Source organism: Lepidochelys olivacea, assembly GCF_965140295.1.
Source record: "Lepidochelys olivacea isolate rLepOli2 genome assembly, chromosome: 22".
In the NCBI taxonomy this organism is placed as follows: Eukaryota; Metazoa; Chordata; order Testudines; family Cheloniidae; genus Lepidochelys; species Lepidochelys olivacea.
The window spans coordinates 5007915-5025760 of record NC_140432.1 but is presented as its reverse complement, the minus strand read 5'-3'; positions in this window follow the sequence as shown (position 1 = coordinate 5025760).

Below are 17846 nucleotides of genomic sequence, written 5' to 3'. Positions count from 1 at the left end.
CATGCTTGTGTGCTTCCAGAAGTAATCGCTCTATGCTTGCTGGTTCTTACCCAAGTTCTTTCTTGTGTATTGTAATCGGTTATTATCATTTTTATTTATTCTTCGTGTTGTGCTAGAAATATGTTCTTGAAATAAGTGTGGGAGGCAGAGTATGAACCCCACCTGCTTTAGACAAAGGAATGTGTATTTACCTGTCTGACCGGCATGGCTGCAGGTAGAAGACAATGAAAGTACATTTACTTATAAGGTAAACAAAGCCATCAGGCTGAATGAGTGTGAGAGAAGAGTGTTTAATAATCACACCGGAGGACAGAATCTGCACCCCAGGAAGGCCTCCTGCCTCTTGAGACAGAGACAATGGACTTTGGGTAATAAAAAGGGAGCAAAAAACCCTTTAATTATCCATTAGAGGGCACACAGGGTACAGCACCTTCTGAGCCTATGAAAGTTGGATCCCCTAGTCTGGCAGTCTAGGGATGCTGGTAACTTGATGTGAGTAAGGAAACTGGTTAGGCAAAGATTGTAACTTGCTAAAATTATGTTTCACTTGCTAGAAAGCATTTTGTTTTGTTTGTAACCAGACATGCCTTTTTTGTTCTTGCTTTGTATCGTTTAAATCTCTGTTCTTCATTAATAAACATTTTCTTAGTTTTACTATAAACCATCTCAGTGCTGCTGTACTGAAGTGGAGTGCGAGTTTTCAGTGACCCTAAGAGGCTGGGGAGTGCTCTGTCTCTTTGGAGGCAGTGAACTTGATCATTCCTGTGAGTGCTGCAGGGAGAGGGGCTGGACACTGCAGGGAGACATCTCGGGGGAACTCAGGAACTGGGGTTCACTGATTGTCACTGGCAAGGCAAGGTTTGGACGGGCAGTGTCCCGAGGAGTTGGCTGGCAAAGCAGACAGGCTGATATGCAGTTTAGAAGCTAAGACAGAATGATAACAGTGGGCATAGTTTGGAGGGTGTTAGGGGGGTGTTGCCCCCTCAAACTGCAAGCCTCAGGCAGGTGTGGAATTCCCCCCCCCAAACAGCCCTTGTGGCCTGACTGGAGCTGTCCCCGCAAATACAGAAGCCAAACTACACCTATGACTGTAACATGGTGACTCTTGGTTCTGGGTGCCCTGAGCATGATGTCACAGTGGCATAGTCAGCAGGATTTACACACAGCTTGCTGGTCGAGGGAGGTTCACACTTCAAGCACTGCTAAACTAAATCCTTACGTAATTCAGAGTGACGGGCTGGAAACAGAAAAGGTTAGTTTGTGGTTGTCTGGTTATTTCAGGTGAGGAAACAGAACAAATAAACCTATAAAATGAGCAACAGCAAAGCAACCACAAAGTTAGAACTGGCCAGATTAGAGGCTGCTTGAAAAGATATAGCACAAGAAGCCAAGCAAGCGGCTGAGCTGGGAAGCTGCACAAAGAGAAAAAGGACGTGAGCACCAAAACCGGGAAGCTGACTCAGGGACGGACAGAGAGGGGCAGAAAAACAAAAGCAGGAGGAAGCACGCCACCAAACCGTGGAACTGAAAGAGAAGGAAGCCCAAGGAAAAGAGGAGGAAAGGCAGCACAACCTGAGCTAGTGGGGAAAGGGACCCTGTGAGAGCCCGGCGAGTCCCCAGAAAACCAGGGAGCCCCAAACTCGGCATTCCTGGTACGTCTAAGGGTTAAAACGGGCGAGATTTTTTAACAAAGCCTTTCAGGTCATCTTTATGGGGAAAAACAAGGGCCCATCTCTGACTCTGGAGGACACTGCAGAGGAAGAAGAAAAGATTGTCTTTTGGGTCCTCTGCAGGTGCATTCCCAGCCCATAGGCCTAAGAGCCACAGCTTATGCCAAGGCTGCTGATGGAACTACTAGATTTAGCATGGATACAGCATCCGCCCCCGGCGCTGCCAGAGGGGTAGGGTGGGTTTGTGGTTAAAGACGGGGCCTAGAACTCAGGAGAGCCCCATTCAAGTCCCTGCTCTGAGACAGCCTCCCTGCCTGTCCTTACACATATGGGCATAAACCCCTTAGCCGTCAGCTCCTGAACTGAGACCAAACTCCTGGGGCCTCTCACTGCAGGGCGAGCATTCCAGTCCCGCAGTCATCCTTGTGGCTCATCTCTGAGCCCTCTCCCGTTTATCAGCATCCTCACTGCACTGTGGACATCACAAGATGGGCTGGCCAGGGGTGGCTGCCCCCAACCCCAGGATGACTCCAGAGCGCTGACTGCCCTGGATTCTCAGGCCAGCTGGTGAGACTGAAATATGTTATTTGTTCCCCCAAAGGAAAGCCAAGGAGACTTCCACAGACCTCCTGGGCCTGGCAGCCTCCCAGAGGGTGGCACTTCGCCTGGATAAAGCCATGAGGGGGTGTCCCTTGCCCAGTCATCGCACGCAGACAGATTGACTAAGAACAGAGAACCTCATGACATGCATGTGTGTCGATGAGTATCCCTTGGTGGAGACAAAACAGCTCCCTTTCCCGAGTTGCCACTGGCCTGGTTTTCAGACAGTCAGGCCCAAGTCTGTCATAAGCGGGGAACCCAAACACTGGGGTACTGCCCACTTCTGAAAACGTGGGCTGGAGGATTTCCTTCGTTCAGAACATGGGCGCGCGGTCCTGACCCTGACTGCTTCCCTGGCCTTTGCTCCTCTGCTGTTAGACCCCAGCTGTTGGAGGAGCTGTTGATGCATGTGCCCCACCATGCACAGCTCCCAGGTCTTAATTCATAGAGTGTAAGGTCGGGAGGGACCTGTGTGATCATCTACTCTTGAGTCCTGCGTTGCACATGCCAGAGAGCCCCACCCAGCGAGCCCGGCATGAAGCCCATGTCTGGCTGAGCTGGAGCCTATCTTGGAGAGCCCTCCAATCTTGATTCACCTCCCAAAGAGCTGGTATGTCCAGGCTGGGGTTGGGGACGAGCTCCCAACCCCTGTGAGGTCTGGAAGATGCCCCAGCCTTGGACACAGGCCCTGATGATTCCTGTTTACAAAAAGGAGGAGCTCGCTGTTTGTGACAATTACCAAACAGTCTTGTTATTGCCACTCCCCAGCAACACAGCGCTGTGCGTCAGCTGGAAGAGAATGGCACCCAGGAGAGAGAACTTCCTGGCTGAAGGGCAAGCTGGGGTTAGACCCAAAAGCGGTACGGCAGAGCAAATATTCCATCTGCATGTGCAGTGAGAAAACATTGGGGAATGATGGGAAGGCGGTCCCTGTTTGAGGGAATTTTGCTAAGGCGTTTGACAGCATATGGCACAAACCTAGTGGGGCAATCGTATGTCTGGGTGGAGCTGGTCCAATGCAATAAGGCATATACAAAATCTTTATGGAACATGGTGCTTCAGTGTTTGTGGGGTGTGAGCTGCGTAGTCGGTTGGAATCGAGGGCAGGTGTCAGACAGAAGAGCCGCAGATGGAAACCTGCATGAGGGTGTACCCATTGTTGCGGGGGAAATTAGTCACCTATGCATGACATTAGTCATTAGGTGCAAAAACTGCTAGAAGGATTAGCAGTGGAAGCAGAGAAGTTAGATCTAAAGATATCCCACAAATAGACAAAGACAATGGTCACATCTAAGGCGAAGATATTCTTACCCAAATCTGAGGAGGCACTGGAGTGCGCTGAGCACGTGGAATATCTGGGCAGTGTGACTACGAGGGACGCTGAACGTCACTTCGAAAGAGACTGAAATGCTGCAGGTGATTGCTGCGCGTTAGCTCTACCTCACACACGCAATCGCCCAATTTTACAGCATACCCAGAGGGAGACCTGACATTGTCAGGACGAGTGGACGAAGGAAAATTGAGTTTGTGGGCCAGGCGGGTGGATGAGCGGAGGAAGTTTGCTGAAGCTGGTTTTGCAGGGACTGGTGCCACATGCCAGGAGCAGGGGACACTCGCGATGAGCGTGGGTCCAGGAGGTGGCTGACTGGACAGGATGCTCTACAGCGCTTCTTGAGGCTGCGTGAAGACCACGAAACATGGAGGAAGATTGGCGGCCAAAGGCTCCCGTGTTCTGGGTCACTTTTCTAGGGGACAATGCTGCCACCTAGTGACAATGAATTAAAGTAAGCCCATCTTAATTAATTAGCCTCTTACAGTTTGTATGGCAACTTCCACCTTCTCTGTATGTGTATGTATATATATATATATATATATATCTTCTTACTATATTTTCCATTCTATGCATCCGATGAAGTGGGCTGTAGCCCACGAAAACTTATGCTCTAATAAATTTGTTAGTCTCTAAGGTGCCATAAGTACTCCTGGTCTTTTTATGGATACAGACTAACACGGCTGCTACTCCAAACCTGTTGTATGTTGTGTGTTCTGTCTTTTAATTACTTGTACGCATTTAACTATACAACAAATCAAAGTGCCCATCCAAAGCTCTCGGCACGTTAACAATTCATATTCACAATAATTAAACTATAACCATCAGCACTTAAGACACAGTACAATAACATACCAATAGGCTGCCCAGATATCTCTAACCCACCACCATTCACCAGGGTCCTGCTTCGAGCAGGGGGTTGGACTAGATGACCTCCTGAGGTCCCTTCCAACCTTGAGAGTCTATGATTCTAAGCAGTAAAATAACCCATCTTGCCCCTCCCCCCACGGCCAAAGCAAGTCTTGCAGCCTGTTCATAGATCTGGGCTGGGCCAAGGGAGGGAAGCACATTCCTCGTGCCTTCATGGAAACCACCCTGTGTTGGTCCCCTTCCATCTACACCAGGGCAGCTCCAGCTCAGGGGTCTCCACAGATCCCGCCTGTAGCCGTGTGGCGCTGGGCACAGAGGCATCACTCAGGCAATTCACGTAGGGTCAGAAGCTGTCACTTGTGCAGGAAGGTTCAGCTAGCGCGACAGTGGCAGAATCTGGCACCTAGTGCTTGCGCTTTGCGTGCGGCCCAGAGAGAGGGTGTTTGCTTTGCTCTCATCTGGGAATCACTGATGCTCTCGTGGAGATTATTTTTCACTGAGCAACCCCATCAGAGGCTGGAAGGATTTTACATTCCATCTGATTAGGCCTAGGTGGTGCTGCGGGGCACTGGGTGAGGCCTTTGAGACACACACAGAGTGGGCGCTGTGCTCACCAGACAAGCACCCCAGGGAAGGGAATCCTAGGAGAAATTCACCCACTGCGGTGCTTGGACAACATGCTGCAAGTGCCGTATGACAAAGTCAGACCTGACAGTTCTGGCGGGGCAGTCGAAGGCAGGTACGTCCATTGTAGAATGGTGAAAGCCCGTTTTCCTATGAACCGCAAGAGGTAACCTTGGGTTAATATGGGCACCCGAGTTCAATTCAGGGCTGCTTGTGACCTTGCAATACCTCTGCTGCCAGTGAGCGAGAGGGGAGAGGAGGGATGAGAAGCAAGGTGCCGAAGGGTTGTGTGCAGCCAGGGGGAAAGGCCTCTCTGGGTTAAGAACTCCCCTTTTCTATCAAGGGGACAGCTTGTGTTTGGGGGCCTTGGTTCCCAGCGTGGTTGGGCTTAGAGTGCATTAGAGCGGGGGGCTTGCAGTGGGAGTTCAGAAATCTTCGTTGTTTGCTGTTGTCTGAAGAAATCTCTTTGGCCAACTTTTGGGCCTACCCTATAAATGAACCAACCTCATTAATTAAACCTCTGGCAAAGGACGGATTTACTCCAGCCCGTCCCCCCACCATCGACAGAGGGAGAAACACTGAGTTTTGGCATGAGGAAAGAGGTGTGTTGCCTCACACCCCCAAGAGCAACCCTGGCCACGTGCTGCTACTTGGAGGGGCTTGGGATCAAAGGACAGCGGGAATTCTTTCAGTCCCTACAGGCTCAGCACCCTCAGGGGAGCTTCATTCAGGCATCTTACTATAAAGACACGGGGAGGGGCTAAATGGCAGGAAATCTCCAGGAGGGTCTCCTTGCAGGGCCCCGTGTGCTAGGTGCTATACCTACAGTCAGTGAGAGCTGGTGGAGACCTCACAATCCACATAGGGTGGGGAAAAGGAATGAAATATCCCCCCTCATTTCACAGCCGTGCCTGAGAGCTGGAGGGACTTCGCCAGTGAATCTGTGACAGAGCTAGGTGCCGAACCCAGATGGCTGGAGTCTTTTAACCACAAGCCCGCCTCCCATCTTACAGGCCAGGCTTCTGACAGCAAACTTCCTTTCAGTAAAGAAGAATCAGACCGGTAAGGTGGGAGGCTGCACATGCATAGCAAAGCCAATGGAAGGAATTGTCGGAGGTTGCATTGCATTGCTCGATAACTAGTGGATGAGCCTGTCATTAATGACGATTGCAATGCAGATAGGGCAGCACTAGTGCTGTCTGAGTGGTGGCCTTTCCTCGCTTCCGAGTGCAGAACTGGGCAGCCAGCAGATTCTCTTTGGATGGCGATTAGTCCAGCTCTCTTCAGCTGCTTTGGAACTGCCCCGCCGTACTGCAGCACTGGGTACGGCAGTAATGTGCATGCAGCCTTCAATGGTCTTGCTGTGCTGTTTCCCTGGGGTTTTTAATCACATCGCCACTGAACAAGGACAGAACGAGGAGTAATGGTCTCAAGTTGCAGTGGGGGAGGTTTAGGTTGGATATTAGGAAAAACTTTTTCACTGGGAGGGTGGTGAAACACTGGAATGCGTTACCTAGGGAGGTGGTGGAGTCTCCTTCCTTAGAAGTTTTTAAGGTCAGGCTTGACAAAGCCCTGGCTGGGATGATTTAATTGGGGATTGGTCCTGCTTTGAGCAGGGGGTTGGACTAGATGACCTCCTGAGATCCCTTCCAACCCTGATATTCTATGATTCTATGAAAGCCACGGGATCGCATACTCGGCCCAACCTCATTCTGCTAGTTCAGAGAATACTTGTAAAATCTCTTGAGCGTGGCAGAACCTTGACCTCTGCTGGTCACCCATCCCCGTGGGGATTGCTAGTGGCTATGTCACCATATAGCTAGATATATTCAAAGAGCCAGCGCCCCAAGAACCCCATATGCAGCCATTTCTTACTGCATTTTCCTCTGGGGTTGAAATGGCACCTGCTCTGTCTTGACCCAAATTCTGTTCACCCATTTCTCAATTATATGCATAGGTCAAATGTATTGGGTCCTTTAGATAATGAAAAATGGCTGTGGCTTGAGATCCCCAATTTGGCCTGGACCCATCACCTTGAGCGAGGGGCATGGCTGAACCACGGGTGGAGGGAAGTGGTTAACCAATAAAGAATTCTAGGTGACTGGGAAGAACCTTCCACCCATGTGAAGGTTGCTTCTTTTCCCGTAAGGGAATAGCTCCCAGGTCACCACAATAATGTCCTTTGTCCCGGTCTGAAAGGACACAGGCTTAGAGATCATCTGACACACTAGAACTGTGCCGAGACACGGCTCATTGCACTTGCTGGTCCCTTTCTTTGGTGCTGCTGGGGTTCAGGGACATACTAAGCAGTGCTCTCAGATACTACAGCAAAGAGGGCCAGAGGGTAGCTACATAGGCAGTGCCCTAACGCATTCACGGTTTCTCAGCACACCCACCAGCCGTGATGCTTTCAGGAAATGTCCTTTTCCTGCTGATATCCTGAGAACATTAACATCTGAGAATCTCAGTGCAGCAAAGCCAACAGATTCAAAAGCTAGGTGCCCCAAACTGAGAAGAGAGAGAGAGCAGGGGACAGTGCAGGGGCAGGAGGCCGCAAGGGAAGAAGAGGGGTTGAACGGCAGCTACCCCGCCCATGGGAAGAGCCCCCTTGCACCAGCAGGCAGAGGGACTGTGCTTGGTGTGTAAGTTGCAAAGATCACGTGTCAATTGAGGGCAGGGAGCATTCCTGGAAAGGTTAAAATATCAGAAGGCAGAGCCAAGCCCCGGCGATTTGCCCATTGTTTAACTCCCCGCTGGCCTATTGCCCTTGTAGGGTGGGCATCGCTGCACCCTGGGCTTTGAATGAGGCACGTGCCCTCGTTCACAACCACAGTGAGCAGCACCTGCCCACAGACTGCAGATTCCAGACCCTGCATGGCCAGCCTCCTCCGAACAATGGGAAGCTGCCTTGGGGCCATGTGCAATTTTTGCAGCGGTGGCATTCAGGGCTCGATGCTGCAGTGTGCCTGGGTGGGGCATTGAACGGAGCTGAAGGTGCTGAGCAGGCGGGGAGCACAGAGGGACCTGTGCAGCCCCGAGCAGAGCAAGGCCCCTGCTCTACGGCTGCTCCCTCTCGTACCATGCGCAAGGCCTGGCAGCATCATGTGTCATTTCCCGCTCTGTGCTAGGCTGAGCTGATCGCACCGGGTTTTTTCCCCTGCAAAGAGCATGGCTCACTGGTGCCTGTGGAGAGGAGGCATGGCAGCAGCATGTCTGGAAGTGCCCCCGGGATCTCACTATTCCAGAGTTTATGAAGTTGGGGATGTTCTGTCCGATGCACTGCATGGGAACAGGGTAAGGAAGGGGCTATGCTAGCTGAGAACTCTAGAGGGAGCTCTTACTCCCTGGAAGACACTGAGCTGGAGGGAGGATTGCTTCGTAGGCATTGCCTAGTTCTAGCCGTGACCCTGTCCTGGCCCAGGCACCCTGCGCTCAGAGAAGGGGTTGGAGGAGAACTGCTTCTCCTCTCTCACCCTCTCTCCCTTCATGCGTGGCCCTCCTGGTTGCAGGGGTGGGCTTGCTGCTCTGGGGGCCTGGAGTAGATCAGTGCTTTGGGAAGCAGCTGGTTGGAAGCTGTGTCTCTAAGTGACGCCCCAAAGATGACAGCCATGTGCAGAGGGCTGGATCGGCAGTGAGTGGCTCATGCCATTTCCCCATGTCCACACCGCACTGAGCTGCATATTTTAAACCTTTGGCGGTGGCTGTATTTAGTGACGAGCCGCGGAAGGGCTGGGAGGCCCCAGGGGAGGAGCTGGCCACATTTTGATTTTATTTTGGGGTGCAAGGCGCTAGACTGACAGCCCTGGAGGGCAAGGGCTGCAGTTTTGCCACATGCCAGCACTGCCCCTCTCCACTTTTCCACATGCCTCAGCGCTCAGGGCCTGTCTGGGCTAGGACAAAGTAAAAGGGCCCCATGTGGCTGGCGGTAGGAGCACCGGGCCCCCAGCCCCCCTGCAGTTGTATAGCAGCTGGGGCAGGGGTCACACAGCCACAACCAGACAGGGTGCCCAGGGGGATGGTAGTTTTTCTGGTGGGGACCAGCTGCTCCCTGGGGACTGCCAGCTCCTTTCGCATGCTTGCAGCACGGTTCAGAGGGCAGCAAGCCCGGCTCGTGGGAGGGAACCGGGGAGATGGGCTCGGGTGAGGGGAGGGAGGAACAGATTCTTGGCACTGCAGTTCTGTGTGGTGCGTGAGGCTGCCTCACCTCGAAAGCCAGCGTGCCAGCCCCCAGCGCCTGCCCGCCCTTGGACGTCACTAGCTCACTCTCAGCTACCCCGGCCCCCGTCTCTTCTCACAGCTCCTGGGAGAGCATGGGGGAGGGCATGGGTTGGGTCACCGTCTCCCAGGGAAGGAAAGCTCCCCAGGGCTGGGGGCATATCCAGCATGGGAGGCTGCTCTCAGGTCTACCCTGAGCCACTGAAGTCTTGGCATGTGCCACCCCCAGGGCAGCGAGTGGGCGTGGGGAGGGCAGCACGAGATGTAGGGGAGCCCGGTGCTTCTGCATGGCGCGTGTCTCCATGGAGCAGACAGGGCCGGGCTGGTGCTGTCTTCTGTCCGGCAGGTGCCAGAACTGAGCCCCGCGTGAGAAGGAGAGAGAATCACGAAGTCAGGCTACCTCCTACAGCACAGGGACTCAGTGCTTGGGAGAGCCCTGCCCTACTGAGCACTGCCCCTCTCTGGCCAAGCCACCCTTCGTCTCCTGGGAGCAGCCGAGGCCAGTCCGTGTGGGTACTGCTGCCCCATCACACGCCAGCTGGTGAGGCCGCAAGGCTGGACTCATGGCGGCACAATATCAAGCTGTGGGTGCCCTAACCACTGCCCCATGCTTCCTTCTGCAGAGTCACTCTCTAACCGAGGTCTAACTTCAGTGTCCCCTGACAGCAGGCGATGTCTCACGCTGCCTGCCTGTGCTCATTTCCTTGGAGCTCTCTCTGTCTGTCCGGGGGTGCCGGCTTCCCTGGGGATCTCACCCCTGTCTTTTCTATGGTGCTTGGAGCGCCTGTCCTTGTGTCTGATGCTGCAAGTAATGTCTCTGCCCTCATTCTAAAGCTGAAGCCAGCAAACCACGGTGGCCTGAAAGGCTTTGCCCTTCCCTGAGATCAAGAAGTGTCCGCGAGGCTGGAAACCCTTTGATCTCTGCGGATAGCATTTTGGAGCCTTCCTGTGCTGTCGGAAGGGAAGGACCAAAGCTTGGGGCTACACACTACACAGATCAGAACTGTTCGCCCTCTGCTTCCTGTGACACAAACCCAGCTCTGCCAGGCAGATTCACGCCGGCCTTCAGCAGCTGCCTAGGGGCTGCCACCAGCAATGGGAAGGGGCAAGCCAAAGGGATTTTTCTTCTTCTTTTTAACAAAGTTAGGGTCTGTCTGAAGCCTGGTGAGGTCAGTGGAAAGGCCCTGCTGGCCTCCCGGAGGCTCTGGATTGACCTGCACAGAGATTGAATTCCAGCACCGTACCGACAACTCGGGTACTGCAGTGTATTGAAAACTGTACTGAAATTGTCAGCTGTCACTATCAGTGCTATGGGGTTTCCTGTTCCTGCTTGCGCGCTAGATATGCATGTGATCTGGACCTAGCAGCAGTCAGTCTGCAGACAGAGAGCCTAACAGTAAAGGTGGAATGAGCTGTGCCTCTCTCTCTTAAGGAACAGCTTGCTTTCTCTCTCTCTCTGTTTTTGGTTCTTATAGATTCATCGATTCCAAGTCCAGAAGGGACCATGATAATCATCTAGTCTAACCTCCTGTATCACACAGGCCAGAGACCTGCCCCCAAATAATTCCTAGAGGAGAGCTTTTAGAAAAAGATCCAATCTTGATTTAAACACTGTCAGGGATGGAGAATCCACCACAATTCTTGGTAAATTATTTCAGTAGCTAATTACTCCCACTTAAAAATTGACACATTATTGCCAGTCTGATTTCATCTAGCTTCAATTTCCAGCAATTGGATCGTGTTAGACCTTTCTTTGCTGGATTGAAGAGCCCATTAGTAAATATTTGTTCCCCATGTAGGTACTTATAGACTATGATCAAGTCACCCCTTAAGCTTCTCTTTGTTAAGATAAACAGATCGAGCTCCTTGAGTCTCTCACTCAAAGCGTGTTTTCCAATCCTTTAATAATTCTTGTGGCTCTTACATGAACCCTCTCCAGTTTATCAAAATCCTTCTTCAGTGGCCGGCAACAGAACTGGACACAGGATTCCAGCAGCGGTCACCAGTCACCAGTGCCGAATACAGAGGTAAAATAACCTCTCTACTCTTACTCAATATTCCCCTGTTTATGTAGTCTAGGATTGCATTAGCCCTTTTGGCCACAGCATCATCCTGGGAGCTCATGTTCAGCTGATTATCCACGAGGATCCCCAAATCTTTTTCAGAGTCACTGCTTCCCAGGATAGAGTCCTCCATCATGTAAGTGTGGCCTGCAGTCTTTGTTCCTAGATGTATACATTTACATTCACTTATATAAAAAGGGTGGGGAACTTTACCTGCAAGACAAGGTTTGGATGAGCAGAGTCCTGAGGAGCTGGCTGGCAGCAAAGCTCTCACTCACTGAGCCAGAGGGGTAACACCGTGGCTCACAGTTCTGGGTGTCCCAAGCAGGACCTCACAGTGATGTACTGGGGTATCGGCAAGTGTTTGATTCTGGATCCCACAGCATCTTACCTGAAACCTTAATTCACAGTGGCTTGGATCTGTCACTGGAAGCTGGCTAAAAGGCTGTAAACAAGGGGACAGATAAAGAGCTATGGATCAGCTTGCAGGGAGGTGTGTAGCAGGTCCTGCAGGGATCAGCGTTAGACCAGTCTCATTAACAGGAGAGCAGGAGTAAACAGCAGGGTAATGAAATTCACAGATAATGCAAAACTGAATGGAGTTACAGACAGCGGGGACCACCCAGAACAAAACAAAGGGGCCTGCGGCTGCTGAAAACCTCAGCGGGAGCTAAGCCTGGGAGTTTTAAGACAAATGTTTCAAAAGCACCTGAGCAATGTACAAGCTGGTGTCCCATTTTCACAAGCAACATTGGCCCTCCAGAGCCTAAATCCCACTGGCTGTCAGTGTCATGCAGCATCCTGAGCCCCATCTCACTGATAAAATGGGACTGAGGTTCCTAAACCACTTAGACACATTTGACAACAGTGTGCTGGGGCCTGGGCTGCACACAGTGTTTGTTCTGGTGTAATGAAGTGAATCGAGCTGTGATTTTTTTACGAGAATAGTTAAACTAATAGAGCCCCACGTGTGGATGCTGCTGTACCAGTCCAAAGGTGCTTTATACCAGTAGAGCTTATTCCCCTTCCTTCCCAGGAATAGCTACACCGGAATAAGCACCCGTAACCCATATAACTGCAGTCGTATCACTTTCTCTGAAATCGATACAAGTGGGGGTGTTAGGCGTCTTGCAGCCAACACAGATGGGGGAAAATCATTTACATTCCAGCTACCCCAGGGAAGGCAGAAACCTGGAAAGGTGTAACAGCTGTGAGAAATCTCCGGATGTCAGCGAACAAGTTATAAAGGAGTTTGCAGAACAAAAGACCAAGGCAGTTTTGGCCTTCATATCAGAGCCATGCCATCACCATGCAGGGAGGTTGTCAGGCTGATTACAATGCCCTGGGGGCCCCTGCCCTGTTGATATTGTGCTCAAACACTGACAAGGTGGAGGATGTTCAGAGATGAGCCACAGAAATGATCAGGGGCTGGATGGACTGATGGACGCACAAAGAGTGAAACAATTAGCTCTGCTGAGTTTGGCTGAGTGACAGGTGAGGGGGGACCGGGTGACACCCTCTGCATGCTGCGTGAGTGTGGAAGCTGTTTGGGTACCAGGGTGACGAGCATGGTACAGACAGTGGCCTGCTGTGTGAGGTGTCTGCCACCTTCCGCCTCATACAAACAGAAGCTGCCTCAACGCTCCCCGGCCACCTGGCAGAGCTGCCAGCCCTGCGTGGACCAGCGGGACCTGGTCCCCAGCAGAAGGTGGGCAGGGAGCTGCAGGCTGGTCCTGCTGAAGAGTCTGAACGAGCCTGAACGTCCCCCCAGCCTGAGCCCCTAGCAGCCGCTGTCCTGTCAGCCAGCTCATCGGACAGCATCTGCTCCAGATTTATTGCTCCTCCCTTGTTCTGGTTCAGTGTAAAGGGGGAGTCTAGCCTGGCCGCTCCTCTCTGCGGACCTCTTTACCAACTGCAGCCCCAGCTGAGCCTTGTCTCAGGGGGGCCGGTAACACCTCAGGCCAGGCTGCCCCAAAGACGGGAAGAGCAGGTGCTGAGCGAGCTGGAGACAGTGGAGTAATTCTCTGGAACATCCCCAAACACACCCATGGGCATGCAGCGCGCCACGCCATGCTCCCATCACACGGCGCCTCATTAGCGTGCTGCGCCGGGCTGATTGCAAAGAGGGGCTGCCGGGAGCTCGGCACGGAGAGCACGCAGCTTGCCCCGGGGCTATTGGAGCCAGCCCAGACGCTAGGCATCTCGCAGGGCCAGCATAGGGGGCATTTTGAGAGGGGCAGTTAGATTTTGGGGTGTGAGCTGCTTTCCCCGGCCCCACAGAGCCCTCATGAGCTTCCACTTCCCCCACCTCACTCCCCAGAGCAACAGCCAGTGCGAGACCTTCTACCATCAGTGCGGGGCAGGAGCCATCTCCACGCTTCCCCGAGGTGCGGAGCCCATCTCCACAGAGACGCTATCTCACGGACACTGTCCCTAGACCCCCTTCTCTCCTCTTCCCCCATTGCCCAGCCCCTTCCCCCTGTTCCCCTTCCCCCTGTTCCCCTCTCCCTCATTCCCCTTCCACGGGGGCTGGCAAGGCCCAGTGGCACATGGCCAGTGAATGTGGACACGCCTGTCCTTGGGAATGACCTCGAATGACCTTGGTTTAACCCTGAGTGGGTCTAGTGGCTCTGCCAAACCTCGCCTCGCTCCCCATGGCACAGCGTGACTCCTCTGGGTAGGTGGGGCAGGATTCAGAGGGAACAGGCTGGCCTTTGGAGCCAAATGGTCTGTCGAGCTGCAGGGGCCAAAATTCCAATGGGATTCCTCCCCGCACCCCCCAGAAAGAATATCACCCTCCGCTGAGTGACGGCTCCATGTCCCCCACCCTGCTGCAGAACCCCCTTTCCCCAAGCTCCACTCACACTTTCCTTTCGGGTTCCTCTGGGGCAGGAGGGATACCCTCCTGCGCTTCCCATGTGCAGTGAACTGGGCCCCTCCCCAGGTGCCTACATGCCCAAACCCTTTCTTCGGGGGGGGATTCTTCTCCGTGGGAGGTGAGTGAGGGAGGGGCTGGGAGAACACAGGGCACATGGAAGCAGCCGGGTGAGTGCAGGGAAGGGGAGGTGAGCGCAGGAGGGGCCGGGTGAGCACAGGGGGGCCGGGCTAGTGCAGGGAAGGGGAGGTGAGCGCAGGAGGGGCCGGATGAGCGTGGGTGGGCTGGGTGAGTGCAGGGGCACGTTTAAGCTGCTGGGCGAGTGCAGGGAAGGGGAGATGAGCGTGGGAACTGCCAGGCGAGCGCAGGGGCATGTGGGAGAGGCCAGGCGAGCGCAGGTGCGTGTGGGAGAGGCCAGGCGAGCGCAGGGGCGTGTGGGGGAGGCCAGGCGAGCGCAGGGGCGTGTGGGAGAGGCCAGGCGAGCACAGGTGGGGCCGGGCGAGCGCAGGGGCATGTGGCAGGGCCCGGGAGAGCTCAGAGGGTGATGTCAGAGCAGCTCATGGGTCTGTCAGCCTGGGGGCAGGGGGAGCTGCGGCAGGCAGCGGGAGGTCTGAGCAGCTCTTTGATATATGGCCCACTTCATTGTCTGCAGTAGCTTAAAGCACAATGACCGCTGGACAGTGACCAGGTGCAGAACAGATGGCAGCCAGCCCATTGCCCAGCTAGTGCTCCCAACAAGGGATGCGCTGGGGACTGGACACGGCCCTGGCTCCAAGCCAAGGGGAGAAAAGGGAGCCTAGAAAACGTCTTGTAGACGCCATGCTGCAGGGCCAGGGGGAGCGGGCGAGGGGCAGACTGGCAGGTCTGGGGCCTGGTGCAGCATGGGCAGTGGCAGGAGCGGGGAGCAGGTCCAGGCTTCTGGCCCCATTCACTCCTTAGCGTCTCCACTGAAGTCCCTTATGGGGGGCAATGAGTGTTTGTCCTGGGGGTGGGTTCCCTGCTGCAGGTGTCCAGTGCCTGAGCGTGAGACACAGCCAGGTCACCAGCATCTGCTCTCACCTGTGAGGGAGCCTGCGTGTCCCCCTGAGCCCTGTGTGATGGCAGTGAGCACCCCCACGCAAAATGAACCCAATCCGCAATTCAGGCAGTGCCATCCCAGGCCTTTCCCATTCGCACGAGAGGCCTGATTCGCATGTGGGGCCTACGCGGGCTGGAGTCTCCCCCAGCCCCGGCTGGCCGGGCGTCCCAGAGCCGAGACCAGCACCCCTGCCCATGCTGGCTCTACCTGGGTGGGTTGCAGTTCCGTGTCATTTGTCATTGGGAGGCCACTGGGATCCTGAGGATTGGCTTGGCTGGAGCTGCAGCTGTGTGCATGGATTTAGGGCTGTGTGCTTACGACCCTGAGGAGGACGCAGAGCGGTGGCCAGGGGAGCAAGGTGCAGTGTGTGCTCCTTGACTTTGCTTGCCCTGGTGATGCTGGAGCGTGTTTGTTACATTTCCGCATTAACTGGCTCCCACCCAGAACTGGGATCCCTGATGCTGGCTGCCCAGGAGGGCAGGGAAGGCGCAGCTCATGGGCTTTTGAAACTGACACACCCTCCCTGAGCACCCCCCTCCCACCCCCCCCACAGATACTTTGCATTCTCTAGTGAGGTCACTGCCAGTCCCTCAAGATGTTTGCCTCCTTCTGTGCGAATGGGATTAGGAGGTGCCTGCTCCTCGCTCCAAGGGGGAGGGTGCAATAGGTTTGCCATGCTTGTAGGGGTTCTGCTGCGCAGCCCCAGTCTGTGCTGGCTCCTGCCGGTGGGGACCCTGGAGAGAACCTGGGCCTGTAAGTGCTGCCGAGGCCAGAGGCAGGGATAGAAGTGAGGGGTCCCCAGTCTGTGCTTTTTCCTCTCTGCCATGCAACCTCTGGGAGCAGGGCCACTCCTATTCCTCCTGCCTGGGACATGCTGTAAAGCTTTCCCACCACACTCAGCACTGCAGCGTCTGAGCCCCACAGAAAGCTCACAAAGCCCCACACAAGCTGCATGTAGCCATCCCAGCCCCCCCATGTGCTCTGTGCGGTTTGCTGGGTCTGGAAAGCCCTGGCCGTTCACATCCACTCCAGAGACTGAGGGGCTAAGTGCCTGAAAATCCTACTGGCCATGCCTGACAATGCTCCTCACGCTCAGAAGCTCAGAGCTTTGCAGCCCATTTCCTCCGATGAGATCCACGCGGCCCCCCCGTTTGACTAGGGTCGGCCCCGCTGTTCCACATCTCGGATTGGAACCTGCAGGAGACGTGCGTTGGATTGTTTATTGTGACACCTGCAGAACTCAAACCCAACTGCTGGGGCTCGGGGGGCACTTTCCCCTGTGCTTTGCCCCCGAGCAGAGAGCAGATCCGGACAATTTTCAGCCTGCGAACGAGACGAGTGGATACAATGGAGGCTTCACTTCACCTTTAACTCTAGGGTTTGCTCCTAGCCTCTGCCCCCCGGAAACAGGGCTGCAGTTCCCTAGCTGAGCGTGTTCTCTATTCCAGAGACAGCCCAGCCCACTGAGCTGTGCCACGGGGTCGGAGGGGCACTCGTTGGCAGTATTAAACGGTTGGCTGTTAATGCAGCTCAGAGGCTAACCAGTGCAACTGGCGAGACCTCTGTTGTCCCGCTCCAGCCAGCTGTCTCCTTGTGGGGCTGGGGCCGCCATGGAGAGATGGCACTTGGGATGAAATGACTAATTGACTCATTCTTCAGACTGTCAGTGGGGGCACTTCAGAGCCTGGAAGGCCACATGTACTTGCCAAGTGGACACAAAGAAGAGGTCAAGATGTCTGTTTTCCTATGGCCAGGTTGTGACCTGGAGCCTTTGCGGCCGGCCAGCGTCCCTAGGTCCTCGGCAGCACAATGGGCCTGGTGGGGTGTGTGTGTGTGTGCAGGAAGCCCTCCCACTGAGAATGTAATTAAAGCAGGCTGGAAACAGAGGGGGAAGCCTGGTGTTCTCTGGGGCTCGTTTCATTGCAGCTTTGATTAATGAGGTTGGGTGGAGTTAATGAACAGAGAGTTTAAGCGAGGGAGTAGCACAAGCTGATACATCTCCCTTCTCTGGGGAGCAAGCTAAGGTTTGTGGGCAGCCACAACGATCCCGCAATGGGAGCCCAGGGCATCAGCTGTGTTCCCCGCTCTCCTTAGATCATTTATGCAGAGACTTCTCTCCAATGGCATTTGATGTCCTCCTTTGGCCAAAGGCACCACTGCCCGTCGGAGACAGGGAGGGATGCTCCCCGCTCATGTGTTTGCAGCCAGCAGGGCCAGTGGAGGCTCCGTGCCCACACTGGAGCTGAGACTGGAGAAAGATGCTCAGGTCTTGGGGCCCTGGGGTGCTGCAGTGTCTGTAATGAAGCTGCCCCACCCTTGCCATAGGGCATTTCCGAAGCTGTTTTTCTGAGGCCTGGCACATCAGAGCTGTGTCTGTCACTGCAGCTCCTGCCCGGCCAATAGTGAGGGGAGAATAACCAGAGTAACCAGGCCCCTGTGGTACCTTGGCTGCCCCCAGGAAGGGGGTTCTTTGGGAAACCCAGTGGTGCAGTGGGAAGCTGTGGCCAGGCATGCAGAAGAC